This window comes from Octopus sinensis, linkage group LG14 (genome assembly GCF_006345805.1).
Source record: "Octopus sinensis linkage group LG14, ASM634580v1, whole genome shotgun sequence".
Taxonomy (NCBI): domain Eukaryota; kingdom Metazoa; phylum Mollusca; class Cephalopoda; order Octopoda; family Octopodidae; genus Octopus; species Octopus sinensis.
Window position 1 is genome coordinate 61,050,220 of NC_043010.1, and position 27,809 is coordinate 61,078,028.

Genomic DNA, 27,809 nt, shown 5'->3' on the forward strand with positions numbered 1-27,809 from the left:
ACCCCAACACCAGACCAACCACATCCCTTCACCTGGGGATGGGCCAAGTAAAAGAAATCATTCATTAATGCTGTTACATCACCAAACACTGAATTTTTGGAGCTGATTGTGCCATATTCCAGACATCATCATCATCATCATCATTTAACGTCCGTTTTCTATGCTGGCATGGGTTGGACAGTTTGACTGGGGACTGGCAAGCCAGGAAGTCACACCAGGCTCCAATCCGAACTGGCAGTGTTTCTACAGCTGGAAGCCCTTCCTAACGCCAACCACTCCAAGAGTGTAGTGGGTGCCTTTTTATGTGCCACCAGCATGAGGGCCAGTCAGGCGGCACCTTAATCGGCCATGTTTGGATGGTGCTTTTTACATGCCACTGGCACAGGAACCAATTGGGGCGGAGAGGTTGGCATTGACCACATTCATATAGTGCTTTTTACGTGCCACCGGCATGAGGAGCCAGTCAGGCAGCACTGGCAATGACCCACGCATGCATGGTGCTTTTTATGTGCCACCAGCATGGGGGCCAGTCAGGCGGCACCTTAATCGGCCATGTTTGGATGGTGCTTTTTACGTGCCACTGGCACAGGGGCCAGTTGGGGCGGAGAGGTTGGCATCGACCACATTCATATAGTGCTTTTTACGTGCCACCGGCATGAGGAGCCAGTCAGGCAGCACTGGCAATGACCCACGCATGCATGGTGCTTATTGTGTGCCACCAGCACGTGTGCCAGTCAGGTGGCACTGGCATCAGCCACAACTACAAATTTCCATTTGATTGTGATTTGATTTGATTTTCATTTTCATTTTACTTGACTCCATGGGTCTCCTCAAGCATGGAATGTTGCCCGACAATTCAAAGGACTTTTTAAATGGGGCTGATTATGTGACACTGGTGTGGGCTACGGCTGGGATCTCACTTTACTTGCCGGATCTTCTCAATCAATGTCTACCGATTCCCTCCCTGCTCCAATCCCTTTATTGTATTCCCTCTCTCTCTCTCTTTTTTTTCTTAATCTTTTACTGCCATTGGGCCCGATAGATTAAAAGAGAATATTTATTATGCCAAGATACAAAGACATTACAAGCCACAGATGCCAACATCCACAAGCTACTAATTTCATTTTACATCCAAATAAGGCGACAACCACTAAAACTGAACATTTGAGAAATAAACATAATCATTAGTTTAAGAAATAACGAGCAATTAATCTGGGTAAATTTCAAGATCTTTGCAAGCTTTTCTTCTCATGTAAGATGAGTGAAGTTGTGACACAGAAAAGAGAAAATGGCTTCTACAAAGACTTATTGTTGGAAAAGTCAGTGAAAGAACTGCTGCTCCTTCATCTGTTGCCCATGACAAGTTTATTGGAAGTGACCAGTGGCCAGTGGTGTAGTAGGAAGTAGCAATTAATGCCAGTTAATCACCAACCGTTAACAGTCGACCAGCAAACACATCACAACATCTGTTGTAAGATAGGAAACCACTGCCACAGTCAGTCTGACATTAATGGTCAAACAGTGACAAAAGAAGAAAGAAATAAGAAGAAAGGACGGTGATGGGGGGAAGGACACATACTACCACCAGTGGTTGGTGACTGCACAACCATTGTTTGTACTGACTGGTTCTTTTTGTTGATGCAGTAGTAGTAGTAGTAGTAGTAGTAGTAGTAGTAGTTGTTGTTGTAGTAGTAGTAGTTGTAGTAGTAGTAGTAGTAGTAGTAGTAGTAGTAGTAGTAGTAGTAGTTGTTGTTGTTGTCATTGTCTGTTGTCGCTATGGTTGTCATTGATCTTGTGGATATTTAGCCTAGTATCAACAACCCTGACTAAATTAGACCAATGATCAAAGACATTCCAGCTGTGGCCATCCCCACCCTCTGTCCAGGAATATAGAGAAGTACACAACCTAATCTTCCTTCTTTCCATCAACATAAAGGATGCAGTTTCAAGGAGATTTGGCTGCTATTTCTGAGCAACCAAACAACCATACAAAGCTTCCTTTGTTGACATTTCTCTTGTTATTTAACCCCAAGCCAGCCTGGATCCAGCAGAACTCTGATCGAAGGTATTCCGGCCATGATCAGTTATAGGAATAAGTGGTCATATATCATGTCTTTATGTCTCCTAACTGGACCCTATTTTTTAATTACTGATTATAGGGGCGAAGTGGTCTTTTGAAGTATGCTTTCATGGTTCCTACATGCTCCCCTAGTATTGACATAAGGAGGAAGGTAGTCATATCTTCATAGCCCCTAAATGGCTCCCATTTGGTCCCTAATTAGTATTCACTAGTTATAAGGAGAAGGTGCTCATCTGATGTATGTCCTATTGACCCCTACTCAGTTATAAAAGGAAGGTCGTATGATATAATATGTGTTTGTGGCCCCTAAATAAAACACTAAGGACAGTTTTATCAGTGGCATTTATTGTTAGTACAATTGCAGTGCTGAAAATTGGTTCTTTGGATTAGCATTGGGCCATTTCTTATTTCTTTACTGCCCACAGAGGGGACAAACAAGGACAGACCTCAGTGGAATTTGAACTCAGAACATAGCGGCAGACGAAATACCTATTTCTTTACTACCCACAAGGGGCTAAACACAGAGGAGACAAACAAGGACAGACAGACGGATTAAGTCGATTATATCGACCCCAGTGCATAACTGGTACTTATTTAATCGACTCCGAAAGGATGAAAGGCAAAGTTGACCTCAGCGGAATTTGAACTCAGAACGTAGTGGCAGACGAAATACTGCTAAGCATTTCGGCCAGCGTCCTAATGTTTCTGCCAGCTTGCCGCCTTGGACCATTTCTAGTAAACAAAATCCTGCAAATTTCTCTCCAAGCCTTCCTTGATTGCAATTACAATTTGTACAAGGTTTTGTTTTGCTTTTACCAAAATATAAAAACATAAGTGAGAGATGTCAAATGTTTGAGCCAAAAGGTGATCGGTTCTTAACAGCTGTTGGGGATCAATAAAGAACAGAGGCTTTACTAGAACAATATTGATGCCACATCATTGGACTATGTTGTCTAATGTATTCTTCCTTGGTTCAGTCACTGGATGGCAGCCATGATGCAGCACCACCTTGAAGGATTTCAGCTGAACAAATCAACCCCTGTACTTATGCCTGAAAGCCATAGAAATTCACAGACAATCATTTCTGACTCTTTCCAGAGGTATGGCAAGGAGCTGAATCCTGCTGCCACACATATGGCCCTCCAGCAGGAGCAGCAGCAGCCCTCCCTCCCCCAGCCAGGGTTTCACCACAATCTCCATCAGCCTCACTTTGCCATTTGAAGTGAGCCTAAAGCCTAGTTCCAAGATGTGGGGGTTGCATGACAGCCCTCTCACTGGACACCCACCCAAAGACCCTCACAGTCCAGTTCCCTTAATTTATTAAGTCTGGTCTGTACTTTTTTGTCTCTTTTGCCAAACTGCTAACTTAAAGGGAACATAAATAAACCAACACCAGCTGTTAAGTAGTGGTGAGGATGGAGTGGGTATTGCAAACACAGACACAAAGATACATACAGGCATGTGTGTACGTATTGGCTGACACGGAGGACTGGAAGCCATCAGAATATTGGGGAAGAGTTACCTGTATCAGGATGATTTGCACCAGGTGTCAAAATGCTGGCATCCTGACTGCTGCCCAATACTCTGTGGAGGCTGTAAAGGCTGTAAGAGATGGCATGGACATTATGGGAACTGGACTGTGAGGGTCTTTGGGTGGGGGTCCAGTGGGAGGGCTGTCATGCAACCCCTACATCTTGGAACTGGGCTTTAGGCTCACTTCAAAAGGCAAAGTGAAGCTGATGGAGATTGTGGTGAAACCCTGGCTGGAGAGGGAGGGCTGCTGCTGCTGGAGGGTCATATGTGTGGCAGAAGGATTCAGCTCCTTGCCATACCTCTGGAAAGAGTCAGAACTGATTGTCTGTGAATTTCTATGGCTTTCAGGCTTTCTAATTCCCCTGATTGTAATCCTATGGGTTCCTGGGTGAGGGGCACAATTGAGAAAGACACCAACTGCTCTGCCTGCAACAGCAAGGCTGAGCTGGTGGCCAAGATCAAAGATCTCCCAGGGGCACAGTAAAGAACATATACACCCGGTTCCTTAGACATCCTGAGGCCATGGTAGAAGCTGAGGGTGGCTTCAGAGTAAATTGTTATCACCGAACTGTAATCGAGTTGGCATTTTGGGGTTTCTTAAAAAAAATTTTTATTTTTGGATGAGATATAGCTTTTTTCTTTTCCTTTTATACAAACTGTCAAATTTAACCTGAACACCCTGTATATACACACACACACACAATGGCTTCCACACAGTTTCCACCTACTAAATTCACTTGCAAGGCATTGGTCAGCCCTGGGACTATAGCAGAAGAAACTTGCCCAAGGTGTCAAGCTTTGGGACTGAACCCCAAATCACATGGCTACAAAGTGAACCTCTTAACCACACAGCCATTCCTGCATTCTGTAATGTGAGGGAAACTTGGCTGCTATTTTTAATTGGTTGCATGTTTTAAGACATAAATGTAGGACACAAAAGATAACAAAGTCATTCATATACACCCTGTGTAAATAAAAAAAACAATCATGAGAAATGCTCTTTATAGGTCTGCTAAATGGATACTGACCTAGGGCTAAACAAACATGACCCTTTAGAGGAGTCCTTCCTAGACACAGGTCTGTAAATCTTGTCTTCCGGCCGTGAAAGGCCTGTTTAATACAATGCAAGTCAAGAGAACTGACAGCTGTACAGGATGGTTTGGTCTTGACAATCAACTGACCTAAATCGCAGATTAATGATCGGAATGAATTGGGCCAAAGATTGAAAGAAAAATGGTCACCATCTGTTGAATATTGCTGACAACTGCTTCAGTGCTGTTAGGGGAGAGACGGGGGGAGGGGAGATTTGTCTAGAAATCACATCCAAGCAAAACATTATAATGTTGAGTCATCAAAAACATGCAGTAATTATGATTTCGTGAATGTCTCTTTGTATTTTCACTTCATAAAGTTAAAATATGCTATTTCACTAATTTAACATTTTCACTACTTATCAACGCTTGTGTGTGTGTGTTTGTAATAATAATAATAATAATGTTAGTGAGAAGAAATGAGGGAACTGTCCCTTTATTTATATACAGGTACAGAAAAATCTTCAAATATTCCAAGGAAAGAACAAAAAAAGAATTTTAAAAAATAAAGTAAAATAAGTAGAATATTTACATTAAGATATTTAATAACCTTATTGTTATTACCAATATACTATTCTGTACGCTACTAAAAATGCATTATTCCTATATATACATATATATATATATATTATATATATATATATATATATATATATATAATCACAACACTCATTTTCATTACTTCCTCTTCCATTCATCTCTCTCTCACCAATTTCTCTTCCTCTTCCATACTGCTTGTACTATTTTTTTATTCCATCTCCTTACCAACAACCAGCATCTAGTTGCCCATTAATCTCTCTTCTATTACTTCTTGCTCCTGTCACTCTATTCCCGCACCCTGTCTTAACTTCCCTTCTATTACCTTTTTGCCCCAGTTCTTTCTCTTTCATCACTCTTTCTTACACTCACCATCTTGGTCAAGCTGACCTTATGAAATGAAGACAGTGTAAAAAAGACTTTTTAGTCTTACCAGGGCCAAGACAATCTTTCCACTGCTGCCATAAGAAGCATCTAGTATGCTCTGTAAAATGGTAGAACTCAGAGTAGATAAGGCTATAGATTGTAGCATGTAAATATTAAGTTAAGAACTCCTTTGGATAGAAAACTTGTAAAATGTCTGTCATATTCTCAGATGTGTGTTTGAGTCCCATGAACTGCTTTCATCTTTCTCCATCCAAAAGGTTCTTTAACACAATATTTACCATGTTACTATTCATAGCTTCATCCACTTCAAGTTAAAAACAGATTATTTCATGTTTCTTGAAGTTTCTAAATTCTTATGACGTAACCAATTAAACAGAAGACCCCTTTCGATTTAAACAGAGGTAAAGACCCCCTTCAGTCATGAATGACCATCGAATTGTACCAAGAAAGTTACCCTCCGAGGCATAAATTTGGACAAGGTTGTTTATGGAAGACCAGCAGTCACCCATGCATACCGGCCTCCCCTCTCCATGCCACTGATATTATCCAATGGAAGGGAAAAGGGGCCGATACGGCTTGGCACCAGTGACATCACAACTCATTTCTACAGCTGAGTGAACTGGAGCAACGTGAAATAAAGTGTCTTGCTCAAGAACACAACTCAGAGCCTGGTCCAGGGATTGAACACACTACCTTGTGATTGTGAGCCTGATACTCTAACCACTGAGCCATGTGCCTTCACATATGTATATATATGAATGTGTATGCGTATACGTGTATGTGTGTGTGTGTGTTGACTCAAAGGAGACTGTAATGAAGCCAAAATTAACTTCAATGCATCACAGTCTAATGATGGTTTAACTAGCTGAAACTTCAAAGTTACTGTCATTATTCTTGTTGAAGAATGATAAATCAGCAGTGGTGCCCCAGCATGGCCACGGCCTTTGGGCTAAAACATTTTTAAGGATTTTTAAGGATTTGTACTCAACAGAAGTGAAGTACAGAGTAACCCATCAAATTAATGTAAAATTGTTTTTATTATGATTGAACGTAAAAACAAATATTAATTTTTATATATAAATATATTCTTTTATTTATTTCAGTCATTTGACTGCGGCCATGCTGGAGCACTGCCTTTAGTCGAACAAATCATCCCCAGGACTTAATCTTTGTAAGCCTAGCCTAGTACTTATTCTATCAGTCTCTTTTGCCGAACTGCTAAGTTACAGGGACGTAAACACACAAACATCGATTGTCAAGTGATGGTGGGGAGGCAAACACAAACATATATATATATGTATATAATGGGAAGGTTTACGAAAATAAACAAAAGACAAAGGCAAGTTTACGAAAATAAACAAAAGACGAAGGCAGGAGGAGTACAAACAAACAAATGTATTAGTATGGCGCTCAGGAATAGAAATAGAACAAGTCTTTTACGTTTCGAGCCTACGCTCTTCAACAGAAAGATACACAGAAAAAAACAAGGAGAGAAAAAAATGCGTGTGTATGTGTATATATATATACATACGACAAGCTTCTTTCATTTCTGTCTACCAAATCCACTCACAAGACTTTGGTTGGCTCGAAGCTACAGTAGAAGACACTTGCCCAAGGTGCCACACAGTGGGACTGAACCTAGAACTATGTGGGGTTGGTAAGCAAGCTACTTACCACACAGCCACTCCTACGCCTATGCATATATATATATATATATATATATATATTGATAAAAATGGTAAGACAACAGAAGAATGAAAGAGACCTCAATATTATGTAAATAGAGGAATTTTTCTGTAAATATAATATGTGACAATTATTCGGTAGCCATGATAAAACTCCGAGTTTCGGATGCTGAGGTGGAAATATATATATAAGTATATATGCATACGTGTGCGTTATGTATGTGTGGTAGACAGAAGACCGGCTGTTATTCATGGTGCAAACACCAATCAATTGAACAATGGTGTAAAATAACAGTGCATAAAGAGAGAGACAGGTGTAGGTATGGCTAGAAGAACTGAAGTAATGAGCAATGGATGAGGATGATCGTGTTGCTAGGTGAGACATTCAAAAGGTGATCACTAAACTCATCTGTCAATTTTATTTCTGGTTGGTTCCTCCAATAGATAACAAACTACCAAATGATGCAACTGATGATGATGATGATGATGACGATGCTGGCAAAATGGTTGGCAACATGGAGGAGTTAGGTCTGTATAGGGTGGTGATGATTTTGGGTGAAGGGGAAGGCAAAGGGTCCAGGTTAGGGTATGGAGTGAGATGCAAGGGTTAAGGAGCAGAGTGTTATGCAAATTATATTCACACCTGAAGAAAGGATAAAATGTACAGGTAAGTAATGGGAAATAGGAAGCAGAGTGAGCCTGGAGGAGAGAGATGTCACATGGGATGATGCATGAGGGAGGTGGGGCAGGTGAGAGAAAAAGGAAGGTGGTAGGGTAGAGGTATGAGGTAGGATGTTCAATAAACAAAGGGGTGGGGTCTTGAAGGCAGGAGGTGTCAATGGTTTGTTGAAAGAACTTGTGTTTGAAGCAGTAAATATTTGATTTGAATATCAAAGTGGAAGTCATGGTAAGACAGGTGGTGGAGGTGAGAGAATTGTAAGAGGAGGACAACAGATTTGGGATGAGTGGAGTGGGATGAGATGAAACAAAAGTAGGAGTGAGTGGGGGGGGGAGTCAGTCGGTTTGCAAAAGACAGAAGCAGAAAGGGTGGAGAAGTGAATGGAGATACAGATGTTCATAAAGTTAACAGAAGGTGGAGGAGATGGGGATGGAGATATTAAGGGCAGAGTGGAAGGAATTGAACTGTTCATCGGTAAAAGAGGTGGCACCAATACAGGCATCATTAGTCACCCCCACCTTAATCCTAAACCCTTTATTAAACTGCCCATCTCTTTAATGTACCCCACTTAGTTGAAGGGGCTCTTATTTTTGCAGGCTGCATGGCAACCTCACTGGTGCTGGTGCCATGAAAAAAGCACTGTAAAATGTTTAGTATTAAGAAGGGCATCAAGCCATAGACACCATGCCAAAGCAGACGTGATGCAGTCTTCAGATCCACAGGGGTCCTATCAAACCATCCAACCCAGACTAGCATGGGACATGGACATTAAATGATGATGATGGTGTGTGTGAGTGTGTGTAAATATACATATATATATATATATATATATATATATCATCATCGTTTAACATCCGTTTTCCATGCTAGCATGGGTTGGATGGTTCGACCAGGGTCTGGGAAACCAGGAGGCTGCACCAGGCTCCAGTCTGATCTGGCAGTGTTTCTACAGCTGGATGCCCTTCCTAATGCCAACCATTCCGTGAGTATAGTGGGTGCTTCATACATGCCATTGGCACAGGTGACAGGGGAGGCTGGCAACGACCACGATCAGTTGATGCTTTTTACATGCCACCGGCACGAAAGCCAGTCAAGGTGGCACTGGCATCGGCCACGTTCGGATGGTGCTTTTTACATGCCACTGGCACAGGAGCCAGAGGATGCTGGAAATGGCCACGATCGGATTGGTGTTTTTTACGTGCCACCGGCACGGAAACCAGTCAAGGTGGCACTGGCATCGGCCACGTTCGGATGGTGCTTCTTATGTGCGACCGGCACAGGTATCACAACTACAATTTCTATTTGATTTATATATATATATATATATTTGAGTAGTTGAATGAATTATCTTATTAAGGATAATTCAAATTAACCGATACCTGGGTAGCAAATTCACATCAGAAAAAACACGGTTGAAGTTACGTGCCTAGGGCAGAGACTACGTGCTTCCGTGTGGAAATTTGTGTGTTTAAAGAAAGAATGGAGCTGAACGACGAATTAACAAAATTCCTTTATTTTCGACATATGTTTCGAAGGTTGCATATTAGGAATATGCAGCCTTAGAAATATATGTCGAAAATAAAGGAATTTTGTTAATTCGTCGTTCAGCTCCATTCTTTCATATATTTATATTTTTAAAATATATATATATATGTATATATGGTTATATATATATATATGTTTATATATATAGTTGTGTGTATATGTATATTCCTACATAATGAATGCACGCACACACACATGAATATATGTGTGTGTGTGTGTGTGTATAGTACCCAGTATACTCTGTGATGCGTATGGTGAGAGGAAGGACATCCAGCCGTAGAAAACAGACCCAAAATGACATGTAGCAGAGACTGTCTCCAAACACACCGATTCCCTGTAAGAACTGAATGAGATCATAATGACCCAACCAAATATGTGCCAGCACGGGAAGCTGATGTAGCATAATGAGCATCACACACACACACACACGTGTTTGTAGATATTTTCGATTATGTAATTATAAGAATATATTTAATATATAACTTAGGTTTTGTCCATTATTGGCCCCAGGCAATGCATACCTTAATAGTACTGCCTGCAATAATCTTTTGAGTCAAGTTTTAGAACACCAAAGCCCACAGAAATAAGATGTCACTGTTCACCAAAATGTATGTGAGTGTTTGTGGTCTGTCAGGTATTTCTAAGAGGAATTTGTCCAGGTATCACTTGAATATCATGGGGTCTTTTCCTTCCTTGATTTTCTTCTGAGTAATGCTGAGCAAAGCAGGACAAGTCAAAAGTAAGGAAGGTGGGTCACAACACTGTCGTATGATGTCACAGTGACTTCTGTAGAAGGTGAGGGGTTGGGCTCAGAGCGTTTGGTACAGAGGCCTCCTAGCCTTAGGGGACTTGTCAGCTCTATGTCAGCATTGTCTGGACAATGCTGATGGAATAATTTCCCCATTTTGTACAAATGATGAGTGTTGGTAGCAATGTTGGAGAGACTTTCAGCTTTTGCAGGATGTCTCATTTACTTTTTTATATGATATGTGTGTGTATGTGTGTGTGCATGTGTGTGTGTGTATGTATATATATATATATATATATATATATATAATATATATATATATATATATGTATGTATATATTTATATATGTATATGTATGTATGTATATATATATATATGTATGTATATAAATATATATATTACATATATATATATATACACATATATATATGTATATATATATATATGTACATACATGTATATATGTACGTATATATATATATACGTATATATACATATATATATGTATATATATATATATATATATATATATATATATGTATGTATATATACATACATATATATATATGTATATATATATATGTGTGTGTGTATATATATAAGAGCATTGTAGTACCAAAGAAGGAAAAGAAAAGGGAAAATAATATATATATATATATACTATAGCACTCCTTCAGTTATGATGATGAGGGTTCCAGTTGATCCGATTAACGGAACAGCCTGCTCATGGAATTAACGTGCAAGTGGCTGAGCACTCCACAGACACATGTACCCTTAATATAGTTCTTGGGGAGATTCAGCATGACACAGAGTGTGACAAAGCTGGCCCTTTGAAATACAGGTACAACAGAAACAGGAAGAAAGAGGGAGAGAAAGTTGTGGTGAAAGAGTACAGCAGGGTTCACCACCATCCCCTGCCAGATCAATAAATACTCACGCCTGGTCTGGGAATTGAAACTGCGATCCTATGACCACTGGGCCATTGCACCTCCACACATATATATATATATATTTGCTTGACTAAATGCGGTGCTCCAGCATGACCACAGTCAAATGACTGAAACAAGTAAAAAACTAAGAGTATACACACACACACATATATATATGTGTGTGTGTGTGTGTGCATGTGTGTATATACCAGCCATGCTTTCACTGCTATCTACACAGAAGAGTTTGTACCTCTCTTACTTACCCATGAGGAGTTTTGTAGAGGCCCTGCCTCCATCTTACCTCTTGCACCCAGTACACACCCACATGCCCCTGCTCTAGCATTTCAACTGTCTCGCAAGACCAGTCTTCCATTGAGGCAACATTAATCATGGCAGCCAAAAGGATGTGAACTTTGGAAGAGGGAGCGAGGGATATGGAGTATTGTTTTAAGTTTCTGAAAAGGTGTTTGCAAGCAATGGCCAAGGGGCAGTGAGTACTTGGACATGTCCTGTAAAACAGGAAATCATTCCTCAAAGAATTACAAACTTTTACTCAATCCAGCAAACCTTCAAGAACATAGGGGAGAGGAACAGTGATGGTAAGGGTATGTGTGCACATGCCTCATGTTCATCATCATCATCATCGTTTAACGTCCGCTTTCCATGCTGGCATGGGTTGGACGGTTCGACCGGGGTCTGGGAAGCCAGGAGGCTGCACCAGACTCCAGTCTGATCTGGCAGAGTTTCTACAGCTGGATGCCCTTCCTAACGCCAACCACTCCGCGAGTGTAGTGGGTGCTTTTTACGTGCCACCTGCACAGGTGCCAGGGGAGTCCGGCATCGGTCACAATCGGTTGTATATGTGGAGGATCAATGGCCCAGTAGTGAGGGTAGTGGACTTGCAGTTGTAGGATCGCAATTTCAATTCCCAGACCAAGCATTGTGAGTGTTTATTGAGCAAAAACATCTAAAGCTCCACGAGGCTCCGGCAGGGGGTGGCGGCGAACCCTGCTGTATTCTTTCACTACAACTTTCTCTCACTCTTTCTGTTGTACCTGTATTTCAAAGGGCAAGCTTTGTCACACTCTGTGTCAACGTTGAATCTCCCCAAGAACTACATTAAGGGTACATGTGTCTGTGGAGTGCTCAGGCCACTTGCACGTTAATTTCACAAGCAGGCTATTCTGTTAATCGGATCAACTGGAACCCTCATCATCATAACCGACGGAGTGCCACGATACATGTATATGGACATATATGGTGGTGGTGGTGGTGGTGGTAGTAGTAGTAGTAGTAGTATAGTAGTAGTAGTAGTAGTAGTAGTAGTAGTAATAGTAGTAGTATGGAGATGAGTTGTAACAGTGCATTGCTGCACTCCCCATTTGTTGGTGATTCCCTACACCTGGAGGACAACACCTTTGCACCACTCAGGTAACAACCCTGCAACCTAAGGGTCTGTTTCAAGCATTCATTGCTGGTGAAGGTTTTATGAGGTTGGAGTGCAAATCCTACCTCAACTTCTTTGGTTGCCTGATACAACACACAGGTTCTGTTCCTTGGCATGCTGACCCACCACACTGCATTAGAGCAACATGAAATGTCATGTTTTTTGTTAAGAATACAACATGATGCCCACTCTGGGAATCAAACCCGTGATCTGTGGATCACGAGTGCAACATCCTAGCCACTAGGCCATATATATATGCATCTTCATGTAGACACATCTTTATATATAAAAGAGAGGTTGTGTGTCTGTCTCCTACGATTTAGATTCCTAACTACTCCCACATTTTGCGGTGCAGTTTAACCAAATCCGGGTATCTTATAGTCGTGATTCATATCGAGCCCTTCTGGGTATTAGCGCACGTCTACGATGAGTCTACGATTTAAAAAAAAATTTACCATCATTTTTTCCCATTTTAATGCATTTTTTCACTATTATATAAGGGAAGTAACTCTCTAAAAATGTCTACGATGAGTCAACGATTTAAAAAAAATTTACTATCATTTTTTTCCCATTTATAATGCATTTTTTTGCTATTTTTTGGCTATAACTCTCTAAAAATGCTTATATAGTTATTTCCCTTACAAACCCGAACAACGCCGGGCGATACTGCTAGTCACTAATAAAAACCTGCACACACACATATATATAAACAAGGTGTGATGAGTAAATTGTCGCTATTTTATATTTTTAATTTTGTGCATGCACATTGTTTGTTTTTGATTTTGTCGATGGCACAGTATAGTGGGGTCAGTTGGGTACCGTCTGTGAGAAAAACAGCACCATGACACAATTCACTCAGCTAGAAATTTGGAAATGATATGCTGTACTGCTTAGCATTTGTGCCAGAAGCACCAACTATGAAGATTTCAGAGTATCTGGGTGTCTAGCTGAAGACAATGCAATCTGAAGAGATGTGCCAAGAGTGATAAAAATCAAACAACCAGTCAACATCATGGTGTTTGGAGTGATCACTAGTGATAGTGAGATTATACTTCCAAGAGGGCGGCTGCTGGAAGACCCTATGCCTAGCAACAGGACTCTGCACCATGCCACACAAGCAGAACCCAGTCATGGCTGTCAGACAATTTCTGTAACCACACCACATGATCTCAGACTCAACATGGAGACCTACATCAAGTGCCTAGTGGAGGTAGTGCTGCCCTGGGTCAAGAGGGCGGCTGCTGGAAGACCCTATGCCTAGCAACAGGACTCTGCACCATGCCACACAAGCAGAACCCAGTCATGGCTGTCAGACAATTTCTGTAACCACACCACCCCACCCCCTAACATCTGGCCACCTAACTCCCCAGACTGCAACTCCCTTGATTATTATGTGTGGGGGTGCAGTTGAGCAAGAGACCAACAAAACTCCTTGTAACATCAAAGATGAACTGAAGGCAAGGATTATGGCAGCATTCACCAACTTAAAAAAGGAGACCATTCAGAAGAGCTGCAGGAGATTCCAAAGTCATCTTGAGGCCATGGTTGAAGCCAATGGCAATTTTATTGAATAAATTTACTCTTTAGTATTCAAGATACTCTAATGTAATTTTGGTAAATATATCTGTTAAAACGAGATGTTAGTGTTATTTTCATTTTTGTGTAATTTAGACGACAATATATTCACCACATCATATATATGTAGGTGCAGGTGTGGCTGTGTGGTAAGAAACTTACTTCCCAACCACATGTTTCTGGGTTCAGTCCCATTGTGTCTTTTACTATAGCCTCAGGCTGAGCAAAGCCTAGTGAATGGAGGTGGTAAATGGAAAGTGAAAGAAGCCCGTCATATATGTGTGTGTGTGTGTGTAAGTATACATACATATATATATATATATATATAATATATATATATATTCCTCACTGGAATATATGTGTGTATGTGTGAGTGTGTGTGTACAAAAGAGGCCTTCCCTACAATTCATCTTCTAACACCACAAACTACATGGTTAGTAAGTGAACTTCTTAACCACACAAACACAATATATGTTGATTATATATATATATATATATACTAAGCAATAAGGGTTTAGCAACGAGTTGCCTTACCACATACCGAATTTAGAAATAGCAGTCAAAGGGTTATAGCTATTTCTTCTACTAAAAAGTAGAAGAAATAGTAGAAGAAATAGCTATAACCCTTTGACTGCTATTTCTAAATTCGGTATGTGGTAAGGCAACTCGTTGCTAAACCCTTATTGCTTAGTATTACTTAAATTTTCCTCGAATGAGGCTTTTACATGCCGAAGACTACTTGGTGTAATTGATAATTTTTCCAAATTAATTAATTTCACCCTTCATTATTACGGATAACCATATATATATATATATATATATATATATAATCATTTTTTTTAATGTCCGTGTTTTCCGTGCTAGCATAGGTTGGATGGTTCGACCGGGGTCTGCAAAGCCAGGGGGCTGCACCAGGCTCCAGTCTGATCTGGCAATGTTTCTACAGCTGGACGCCCTTCCTAATGCCAACCACTCTGTGAGTGTAGTGGGTTTTTTTTTATGTGCCACCAGCACATGGGCCAGAGGAGGCTGGCATCGTCCACAATTGGTTGGTGCTTTTTACATGCCACCAGCACGGATGCCAATCAAGGCAGCACTACAGATATATATATAAAGTTCTTTTAATGGTACTTAAACTGAGATTTTGTTTTGTGACAAGTCTTATACTACTGTAATCTTCAGCCAACAACAACAACACACACACACACACTTAATGACAGCAACACCTTCTGAAAATAAGAGATGGTCCAACTCATGCCACCGTGCAAGAAGGGCATCAAAAGATGATCCTCATCGGCATGATGTAACATATGTTTATAATATTATACAATACACAGAGTATTGGGGCTAAATTAGAAAATATTTTATATCTCCTTTTTTTCAGGAAAAGATTGATGTATTTGGTGAGCAGTCAATGGTGTTGGAGAGCATAAAGATTAAAGCTGTAGCTGAGTAAAAGGTAGCTGACATGAAGGACTAGGAGCCATCTGAATATTGGGAAAGAGTGACCTGTATCAAGATGATGATTCACACTTGATACGAAAGTGCTGATGTCATGACTGGTGCTCAATGTTCTATGAAGGCTGTGAGACGTGAGGTGGACACCTGCAATGAAGACTACAAAGCTGTGGCCAGTAGGAAAGGACACAGCAGGGCTTCTGTGTCCACATGCTGGAATTCATCCTCACATCTTTGAATAGGGCCTTAGGCTCAATTGAAAGGGTTATCTGAAGCTGCTGGAAACAGTCGTCAAACCGTGGCAAGAGAACCTTGCTGCTTGAATGCCACATGTGTGGCAGTAGGGTTCAATTCCTTGCCATACTTTCAGAAAGAGTCAGAAATGGCATTTGGAGAATTTCTACAATTCCACCAGACCCAATTTCAAGCTTCTGAATTCTTCTCAATTATAATCCCATGGATTACTATGTGTGGAGCATGGTTCAGAAAGATACTGGCCGCTCAGCCTGTAGCACTAAGGCCAAGCTTGTGGTCAAGATCAAGGAGATGTTTGAAGATCTTCCAAGGGACACAGTGAGGAAACCATGCACCAGGTTCTGAAGCCATGGCAGAAGGTGAGGGCAGCTACTTTGTGTAAACTGTTATCTCCCAGCCATAATCTAGTTTTGATATTCTTTGAAAATTCTTTTTATCATGTTTTTACTTTTAGATAAAATATTGTGTTTTCTATTCCTTTTGTGCAAACTGTGAAATTTAGCCTAAACAGCCTTGTACTGGTGGCACGTAAAGAGAACCATCCAAACGTGGCCGATACCAGTGCCACGTTGACTGGCTTCCGTGCTGGTGGCATGTAAAATGCACCAACCGATCGTGGCCATTGCCAGCCTCCCCTGGCACCTGTGCCAGTGGCACGTAAGAAGCACCCACTACACTCATGGAGTGGTTGGCGTTAAGAAGGACACACAGCTGTAGAAACACTGCCAGATCAGACTGGAGCCTGGTGCAGCCTCCTGGCTTCCCAGACCTCAGTTGAACTGTCCAACCCATGCTAGCATGGAAAACGGATGTTAAACGATGATGATGATGATTATATGTATGTAAAACTCCCAGCTAACTCACCCTGTCCAATCCCCTGTATCAATCCACTAACATTCACCTCCTTCTATGTTAAGGGTAAGTCCAGGCATATCCAGACTATTTTCTCTCTCTCTCTCTCTCTCTCATTCTCTCTGACACCTGTTTCTGTCCTATCATAGTCTAGCCTGTCATCACCTGCACACTGACACCCACCCCAATATCACTCCCTCTCTCTCTCTCAGCTGAGGAGTCCTTGCCTTGTAAGGTATTTGGTGACCTCACCAGCACTGGGTGCCATATAAAAAAAAACACTCAGCACAAAGCTGACTATAAAACTTGGTGCAGTCCTCTGGCCTGACAGTTCCTAACAAACTGTCCAACCCATGCCAGTGTGGAAAACGGACGTTAAACTTTGATGAATATATATATATATATATATGTATGTATGTATACTACATAAATATATACATATATATATATATGTATGTATGTATACTACATAAATATATACATATATATATATATGTATGTATGTATACTACATAATATATACATATATATATATGTATGTATGTATACTACATAAATATATACATATATATATATATGTATGTATGTATACTACATAAAATATACATATATATATATATATATATATATATATATATATATAAATTTATATACATATTTACATATGTATACGTACATAAGTACATATACATACACACACATAAATATGGTTACCTCTATGATATACATTACATATATGTGTTGTATTATATAAAATACATTGGATATATTGTTATAAATGTAATATATTTCATATATGATATATGTAATATCATGTTCATATATATATATATATATATATATATATATATATATATGAATATAAACATATATGTATATAAGCATATATATAAAATGGATATCATATACATACTGATAACTTATACATGCATATGTGTGTGTGTGTGTGTGTGTGTGTGTGTGTGTGTGTTAAACGTATGTTGAATCCCTTATTACAAGTGCAAACGATGAGTATTTAAATCTTTTTCTTTCTTTTTTCATCATTATAGACACATACACATGAGAGCATTTAATATCAGATACACAAACACTGCAATGTAGTGCTGACATATGCATGAAATATCTTACATTCACATATACATACAGTGGTTGTATCAACACATTATACTTACAAACACACACATATACACACACTCACACACATGTATGTATATACGTTTGTCATGCATTTAATATACATATATATATATATATATTTTCACATCTGCGGATGTATAATGCCTGAGAACAATTATAAAGTGATTTAAAGGCCTGTTTCTGTCTAGGTGTGTCGTGTTACTATGTGTATACATATTTGTATGTGTATATGTACATGTGTATGTATACATGTGTTTGAGTAATATTAGCATGTGTTTATTATTGTTGTTGTTGTTGTTATTTGGCCTTCGGCCAACAGCTTATCAAAACCGTTCCAGGAGTGAAAATGCACTATTATTTCCAGGTTAATATACACACAGGATTTATATTATCCCATTATTCTGCATCTGTCCGTCCTTACTTAAGGCTGCAGGTTGTGATTTTGACGGGCCTTTAGCTGCTATTTCTGTCGATCGCACGACCACATAGGGGACAGACAGTGGTTAGACGAAGAGTGTGTGTGAACTGGTGAAGAGTTTAGCTGTAGGGGTACTTTATAGAGGAGCAGAGGAGCGAGAATTTGCAGACAGGACAGGCCACTGGGACTATTACAAGCTGGAATTGACGTGTAAATTGATAACATCACACACACACACACACATACATACATACACATATATTTACACACAGACATTAGACGTACATCGTTTACATATGTGTGTGTAACACGTAAATATTCGTACATATAGACGTTTTTTTAGATCACACACACACACACACACATATATAATATATACACACAGACACACACTGAGATTACACATGTATATGTGTATACTGATAGCGGGAGACGGCGGGTGGCGGGAGTGAGGGGTGTGCGTCTGACTGTGAGAGGTGGGAGGGGAGGAGCAAGGGTCAGTGTGAAGTACACATGACACAACATACACACACACATACATATACACATACATACATATACACATACATAACACAATCGCGCACAGATTGAACTAAAAACAAGAAGAAGAAAAAAAACAAATACATTGAAGATAACAAAACGACACAGACACAACACAACATAATATATATATATACATACATATATATATATATATATATATGTACACACACAAATAGAAACATAGATATACAATACATATATATATATATACACACATTCATAGAGGGAGGCCCGACACAGACACACACTCATAAACACAGTGACACATACACTCACACTTGCAGCACCACACACTGTGACACACACATACAGAGCCCCGCCACACACATCCACAGCACACACATTATACTAAGTGGAAAAGCTTGCTTACCCACACGTCTCTAAAACAGAAGTGTCCCTGGTGGTTCCCCGCCTCCAACTTGGCACCTTTCACTGACAAGGCCACCCCACCACTCTACTCACACAGCACTCCGAGGTCGGCCAGCTTATTCAGGAGCAATTCTCAGCAAGTCTCCATGTCATCTCCACACACACTCTCTCTCTCTCTCTCTCTCACAGACAGCAGACACACACACACTCACACACTCTCATACATCTCCACAGACGGCTGCTGTGTGTCCGTCTTCCATCTCTAAAGTGCTTTGTACGTCTTCTCTGGAGATCTTAAGATAAACCTGGCGGCGGCGGCGGCGGAGACGACGGCGGCGGAGGCGATGAAGAAGCAGGAGGAGGAGGAGGAGACGGTAGATAGGCAGATAGAGACAGAGTAATAGTTAGAGATGGAGAGAGACAGACAAACAGACAGAGAAGTAGATAGACATATAGATAGATAGAGACCGTAAAAGAAGGGGGAGGAAGGTGAATAGGAGAAAGTTAGATAATAAAGAGGGGAAGGGGGAGATAGAGAGAGAGATAGAAAGAAGTAGAGACGGTGAAGGAACGGGGAGGAATGTGAAGAAGAGAAAGTTAGATAAGAGAGAGATAAAGAGAGGAAGGGAGAGATAGAGAAAGATAGACACGTAGTGGTGGTGAGGGGGTGTAGGTATGTGGAGGAGAGGAAGTCAGATAATAGAGAGATAAAGAGGGGAGGGAGAGATCTGTATGGAAGTCGAAGCTATATATATGTGTATATATATATGTATATATATATGTATATATACACACACACACACAGATGTACATAAATCGAACCAAAAGAGCCTCTACGTGGTCGACCGACCTGTTAGAAACTGCAGCCAAATCTCCCTCAATCAACCCCTACCCCATTGCCTTAACCAAGAATGGACATATTAGATAATGTATAGTTCCAATTGCCCTCCCACCAAAGAAAAAATGACGGGATGGTCGTGGTTGGAATAGCTTTGATCATAGACTTACTGGATCGGGGTGACCTGGGGCTAAAAAAAAACTATACATGTGTGTGTATGTGCATGTGTGCATGCTATAGAAGAGGAGGAGGAGGAGGAGAGGGACGACTGACAGGTAGATAGATAGATAGATAGATAGATAGATAGAGACAAAGTAATAGAGGTGGAGAGAGGGGATGTAGTGTGAGAGAGAGAGAGGAGAGTGAAGGTGTGAGGTATGTACGGTAGAGGTGGAGGCTGCTTGCTCGGCAACAGAGGCAGCAGCAGCGATGATGGCCCAGATGAGGTGAAACTGGTGGTGGGGGGAGGATGGTGGAGAAGTTTGGTGAGCGATTGCTCATGTCTGGGGCAGCAGCAGCAACAACAACAACAACACTATCATCGTCAAACGAAGGCAGACAAACTGAAGCAGTTATACCGTGGATGAGAATAAACATAGAAACACACAAGCTAAGCATTACAAACAAACTAAAGTCGGGCGTAAATAGATATTCACCCTCCATCTTTCCTTTCCACCTCCCTCCATTCACTTCTCTCTTCCTGTTTAAAACCTCTCACTACCACCACTACCTCCCTCTTTCTATCTCTTACACTTTTCATTTATTTCTTCTACTCTCTCTCTCTCTCCCTCCCACCTTCTCTCACGCTTTTCCTCTTTCTTATTCCCTTTTCCTTTTACTCTCATTCAGACACCTCTCTATCTTTAAGTTCTATTTTCTTTCTTTCTTTTCTACATCTTCCTCTTTCTCACCCTCTTCGTCACAAACACGTACACATACGCACTCTCTCTCTCTCTCTCTGCATTCTCTTCTCTTCTTTCTCTTTTTCCTCTTCCTTTTTCTCACTATCGTTCAACCTCCTCGCTTTCTCACTCTCTATTTCCATTCATTTCTCCTTTCTCTTCCTTCCTCACTATATCACCTTCTCTCTTTCTGCTTCTTCATTTCTCTCCTATATTCTTCCTCTTCATTTTACTCTTTTCCCCGTATTTCTAAATTCACTCTCTCTCATACTCTCTACTTTTCTCCAAGGGGGTAGTGGTGGGGTTTCATTCCTCTAACCCTTCTGCTCCCTACTTTCGTTTTCTTCATCTTTTCTTTTCGCCTTTTTTCTCTTACCCTTTTCTTTCTTTACTCTTCATTTCCTTCTTGCTCTCCTTTTCTTCTTTCTCTTTCCATTTCCGATTTTCCTCTTCCTCCTCCCAATAATTTTTCCTCCTTCTCTTAGCACCTCTCTTCCTTCTCACTATTTTCCTCTCCCCTCTCCTCTCTCCATCACTACCTCTCTAATTCTCTCCTCCCACCCACCCACCCCCGCCGAAAACGGTTTCCCTTTTACACTTTCTTTCCCTCTCCTCTTTTTCCCCACTTCCTCCTACCTTCTTTGATTCTCTTCCTCTTCCTCATAATCCCTTTTCCTTGTCCTCACTCATCTATCCTCCTTCCACTCCTCTCTCTATATATAAGACGTTACCGTCTGCTAACATTACACGCTGTTTGCTTTTCCTCCTCCTACTCTCTATAAGTTCTTCCTCTTTTTCCTCTATTTCTATATCCCTTTCACTACTACTCTCACTCTGACTCCGCCCTCTTGGATTTTGATTCTCTTTACTTTCTTTTCCTTTTTCTTTTCCTTTCTCTCTCATCAGTTGTCGTGACGTACTTACTCCTTTTTTAGCCTCTTACTACTACTCACACATTCCCTACACTCTTTCGCTTTACTTTCTCTTCCTTTTCCTCTCCGTCTCTATCTTCCTCTTTTCTTCTTTACTATAGATCTAATGAGAGGAAGAGGATAAGAGAAAACAGAGAAAAGGAGGGAGATGAGATGGGAGGAGGGGTTGCCATAAAGAAATTAAAAGGAGAGATCGGGAGAGTAAGAATGTGTGTGAGAGAGAGAGAGAGAGAGACTTATTGTCCTCCCCCCTCCCTCGTTTTTTACTCTTCCTCCTCTTTTTGTCTCCTTTTACTTTCCCCCTTCTTATTTCGCCACCTTGCATCTAACACGTTTACTCTATTTCTTTCCCTCCCTTCTTCACCTCTTCCCTTTACTTTCTCTCATAGTTACTACCTTTCCCTCTCTACTTAATCCCCACCCTCCTTTCTTTTTCCCTTCTCCATCTCCCTCTTCTCTTTCTCCCTCTCTATCATACCGCTAGCTCTATTCGTCTTCTCCCTCTCCTCTCTCCCCTATTTTATTCAACCTGCTCCCTCTCTCTCTTACCCTCTCTTTCACTCCTTTCTCACAACCACTTACTCAATATTCATCCTACCTCTCTCATTCTCCATACACTCACTCTTTCTCTCCCTCCACCCCCTACTCTTCCCCCTCTCACACTTTCTATCCCGTTACATTCAACGTCCCCCCCCTCCATCAACATGTCAGCCACGTCTCTGCACATTTACACAGTCAGGTCTACCAAAGTACATGCGCACACATATACATATATAAACACACACACACACAGTTATATACATACATACATACACACACAAACATGGTATCTACCAACAACCACGCGACCCTTCTTCCTCCAACAGGCATATGTCTACATTTTCCACACAGATACATGTATTCCAACACACACCACTTTCTACCAACTGACAATCATACTACTTCCACACACGTAGACACATACCTCCCATTAAACTCTCATATCCTACACACACCTCTTTCTACCTACAAACATGTGTGCATTTTGTATACATATTTTTCACACACATTTCCGCAGCATACATACACATATTTCCACATTCATAAGTATGCGTCTTTAACAATAACACACACACACACACATCTTCTGTATGTACATACACATACAGCCACCCATCAACCCACACCCTTCACACACGCACACATAAACACACACACACACACATACAGGATCATGCTAGAAGAATATTGTACACCCACCAAAGATGGTAAATTTTCTTTATAATATATTCAGTTCTTGCAGCAATACCACAATATAATCTTCACAATTTGCTTCAATCTGACAATACACATTTAGAAATAAATATAAAGTCAAGTTGAAGATGTATTATGGATAGAAATAATCTAAAGTTTGTCTGTGCATGCATGTGTGTGTGTGTGTGTGTGTGGTTCTCCTCTGCTTTTCATTATTTAAATTCCTCCTTTAAGGAAAGAGTTGATTTCTAACAAAGACACAACGCTCCATTGTTGGAATGTAGATAATGAAAACTATGTCGCATTTGAAACTTGAGAAAAGTCTTGCATATTTGCACTGTTCCGCTTATAGATTCTATTTGTAATATATGAATGTATGTATATATATATATACACATATATGTAGCAAATAAGAAAATGGAGAGGATTATTCTAAAGCATTAGAAAGTATTAGAAGAAAACATACACATACAGTAAGTATATGTTACACACATGTGAGTTAATATTACAGAAAAGAGCAAAAAATCAGTTCCTTACAGCCGTTTCTGCCAACCTCACAGAAATATATATACATATGTGACCACGTGTGTACCGTTGGCGATTTTTTTCCTCTGTCTTCCCTTCTCTGAATCTTTCTGACGAAGAGCTCCACTCGAAACGTTAAACCCTCCTTCTTTCCTGAGCATCCAATAATACTATATTTGTTCCACGTCCTCGCGTTGTTGTGTTTTTTTGTGCTTTCTTGTTTGGATTAACTTTATATATATATATATTATATATATATATATACAAGAGTATTATTGTAGTAGATTATCTCAGTAACCATGGGAGCTATGAAAAAATATGACATCACCCCTTCCTTTCTTATTCATTTATCACCCCATCCTTTCTCATTCATAAACACAAGAGTATTATTATAGTAGATTATCTCAGTAACCATGGAAGCTGTGAAAAAATACAAAGCCCAGCAACACCACCAGATCATTCTACACATCTGTGTAATTTTTCATGCAGTTCCACCCAGCCGTTTGACCGTGAATCCCAAGACAAGAAAGAATCGCCCGTGTCAAATTTATATGTATAGATATATATATATATCATTATCATCATCATCATTGTTTAACATTCATTTTCCATGCTGGCATGGGTTGGACATTTTGATAGGAGCTGGTCAGCCAAGGAGATTCCAATTGTCTGTTTTGGCATAATTTCAACAGTCGGATGCCCTTCCTAACACCAGCTGCTTAACAGAGTGCACTGGGTGCTTTTTACATGTCACCAGCACAGGTGCATTTACATAGCACTGTTACAAGTGCACACTATGTAGAACTGAGCATGAGTGCATTTTATGTGCAACCGGCTCCTGCAAAGGACATGTCTGTACGTATAGATAACTGCAATTTTACTTGGATTATGCATGTGTGTGTGTGTGTGTAAACTCTTTAACTAGTTTCATCTTGAGCTACAGCAATGCTGGAGCACCAGTTTTACATATATATATATATATAATCATCATCATCATCGTTTAATGTCTGCTTTCCATGCTAGCATGGGTTGGGCGTATGACTGAGGGCTGACAAACCAGATGGCTGCACCAGGCTCTAGTCTTGATCTGGCAGAGTTTCTACACCTGGATGCCCTTCCTAAAGCCAACCACTCCAAGTGTAGTTGGCTTTTACGTGCTACATACACACACATATATATATACGAAAGAGCGCTGAAAAGTTCCTGAATTTAAGGGTATCATGAGAGGTGTGGCTGGAAGCCCAACCTTCTGAGTTCTTTTACAGGGCTCAGAAAAACTGAAGGACCACTGCAATAAATGTGTGAACCTGAGAGGGGAATATGTTGAATAAAATCATTATCAACTGATCTGTTTGTATTTTCTTTTACTAAAAACCAGGAATTTTTCAGAACCCCTCAAATATGATATGTACTTATTTATATTGAGCTTTAATAATGACAATTTAGAATTATACTGAAGAGTTACTCAATATTTTTGGTAGAGTGTGTGTTTATTACACTTTTAAAAGTAGAAGAGTGACAGACACCTTTTTGAAATTTCAGCCAAAGCTGAAACTTTGAAGCCTTTGTCATCCCATTACTTGTAAAAATATAACACACACATACTTTACTGTAACTTGGGTGACTGGCCCCTGTTGCCCTCCTTCTTCCTGTCACATCTTCTCTTTCATCTTTCTCTCTCCACCTGAGGAAGCCAAGTTTCCCTTGTAAAGCAAGACACCTTTTCTATCCCTCAATACCACTCTTCCCATCTCAGTTGAGGGGTCTTTGTCTTGCAAGTTGCTTGGTGACCTCACTAGTGCTGGTGCCACATAAAAAGCACCCAATCCACACTCTGTCAAGTGGCTGCCATCAGGAATGGCTTCCAACCATAGAAACTGTGCCAAAGCCGACAGCAGAGCTTGGTGCAATGTGGATCATCATCATCTAACGTCCGTTTTCCATGCTAGCATGGGTTGGACAGTTTGACCAGGGTCTGGGAAGCCAGGAGGCTGCAAGAGGCTCCAGTCTGATCTGGCAGTGTTTCTACATCTGGATGCCCTTCCTAATGCCAACCACTCCATGAATGTAGTGGGTGCTTTTTACATGTCACCGGCACAGGGGCCAGATGAGGCTGGCAAACGGCCACAATTGGTTGGTGCTTTTTACGTGTCACCGACACAGACACCAGTCAGGTGGCGCTGGCTTCGGCCACGTTCGGATGGTGCTTTTTATGTGCCACCGGCTTGGGTATCACAACTACAATTTCCATTTGATTTTTATTTTGATGTTGATGAAAAAAAAAAAAAATATTATTATCTGATATTCAGACTGGATCCTGGGGCAGTTCTCCAGCTTACCAGTTCCAGTCAAACAGTCTAACCCGTACCAATGTGGGAAGCAGATGCTAAATGATGATGATATTAACAAAGGCAGCGAGCTGGCGGAACCGTTAGCACGCCGGGCGAAATGCGTAACCGTATTTCGTCTGTCTTTACGTTCTGAGTTCAAATTCCACCGAGGTCGACTTTGCCTTTCATCCTTTCGGGGGTCGATAAATTAAGTACCTGTTACGCACTGGGGTCAATGCAATCGACTTAATCCGTTTGTCTGTCCTTGTTTGTCCCCTCTCTGTTTAGCCCCTTGTGGACAATAAAGAAACATATATTAACACTGACTGACTTCATTGCACTGGCTGAAGTGTGGACGAGAGAATTATCAAGTTGATATATAATATTGTACACTTGTAGAAATTCAAATTAACATATTTAAAAAGAATATTTACTGGTATTTATTAGTCAATGATGCCATCACTATTTCAGTCAGTTTGAGAATAAACTCTTTTATTGCTTACCTGTATGTAACGACACTTCGTTTGATGATACAAACTTTCTGTTTTAGTGATTCCAGTCAAAACCCTTCATCCATCCAGATTCCATGTTCAATACCAGCTTAATAATGACCAAATTATTTTACTAATTATTCATTATTTTCAAAATTAATTGAAATTAAAGCAGTTCAACAGAAATATGGTAACAGAAAGGTTAACGAGATCTAAATTAAAATCTTTCATCCAAATTTTAGGTTAATTTATGTTCTCAATGCCAGCTTAATAACGACCAAGTTATTTTATTAAACTCTTTATTTTCAATATTAATTAAAATTAATCAATGTATTTCAACAGAAATACGGTAACAAAAGGGTTTTAAAACAATAATTATGAAAGAGGAAAAGACAACCTTATTTTAATGATAAACTCATCCGTGAATTAACTGATTGTCTAGGGTGATGCGTGTGATGGTGAGGAGATGTTGTTTGGTGTAAAAAGTGATCGTACAGTAATAAGCACATGTTGTGTGGGATTTAATGCAGTAACATTGACATCATGTGTTGAGGTACATCTCATCCAACAGTACCACAAACTCTACCCTAACCGATTGAAACTCCACCAGTTCTATGCAGACTAACATTGACATCATGTGTTGAGGTACATCTCATCCAACAGTACCACAAACTCTACCCTAACCGATTGAAACTCCACCAGTTCTATGCAGACTAACATTGACATCATGTGTTGAGGTACATCTCATCCAACAGTACCACAAACTCTACCCTAACCGATTGAAACTCCACCAGTTCTATGCAGACTAACATTGACATCATGTGTTGAGGTACATCTCATCCAACAGTACCACAAACTCTACCCTAACCGATTGAAACTCCACCAGTTCTATGCAGACTAACATTGACAAGAGAATTGCTTTATTATCCGGGGAAGATGGGTTATTAATACTGTCATTATTCCATCTGTATCCCTCATAGAAACATGGACCACTTCACAGCCAGATGGTTTTGGTTTGGCCATGGCTACATGGGTTTCAATTTTTACCTCACTGTCCCGTTATGGTAGAGCTCCATAGTTTTATATTTCAACCCACTCTTATAAGGTGGTGAGCTGGCAGTTGTTAGCGTGGTGGGTAAAGTATTTAGCAGCATTTCGTCTGTCCTTAAATTCCGAGTTCAAATTCTGTTGAGGTCAACTTTGCCTTTTTTCCTTTCTCGATCGATAAAATAAGTATCATTTGAGCACTGAGGTTGATGCAATTGATTTACGCCCTCCTCTGAAATTGC

The 27,809-nt window shown here is 40.3% G+C and overlaps 1 protein-coding gene across 1 annotated transcript in view; it reads right to left on the reverse strand.

Annotated features, from left to right (window-relative positions):
• Window positions 1–19,668, reverse strand: part of LOC115218855 (zinc finger protein 2 homolog) — a 54,119-nt gene extending 34,451 nt beyond the window's left edge. Inside the window, exon 1 of the mRNA XM_036509327.1 lies at window positions 19,271–19,668. The gene's annotated coding sequence lies outside the window, so the exon portion shown is untranslated. The remainder of the gene's footprint in view (window positions 1–19,270) is intronic.
• Window positions 19,669–27,809: the final 8,141 nt, after the last annotated feature.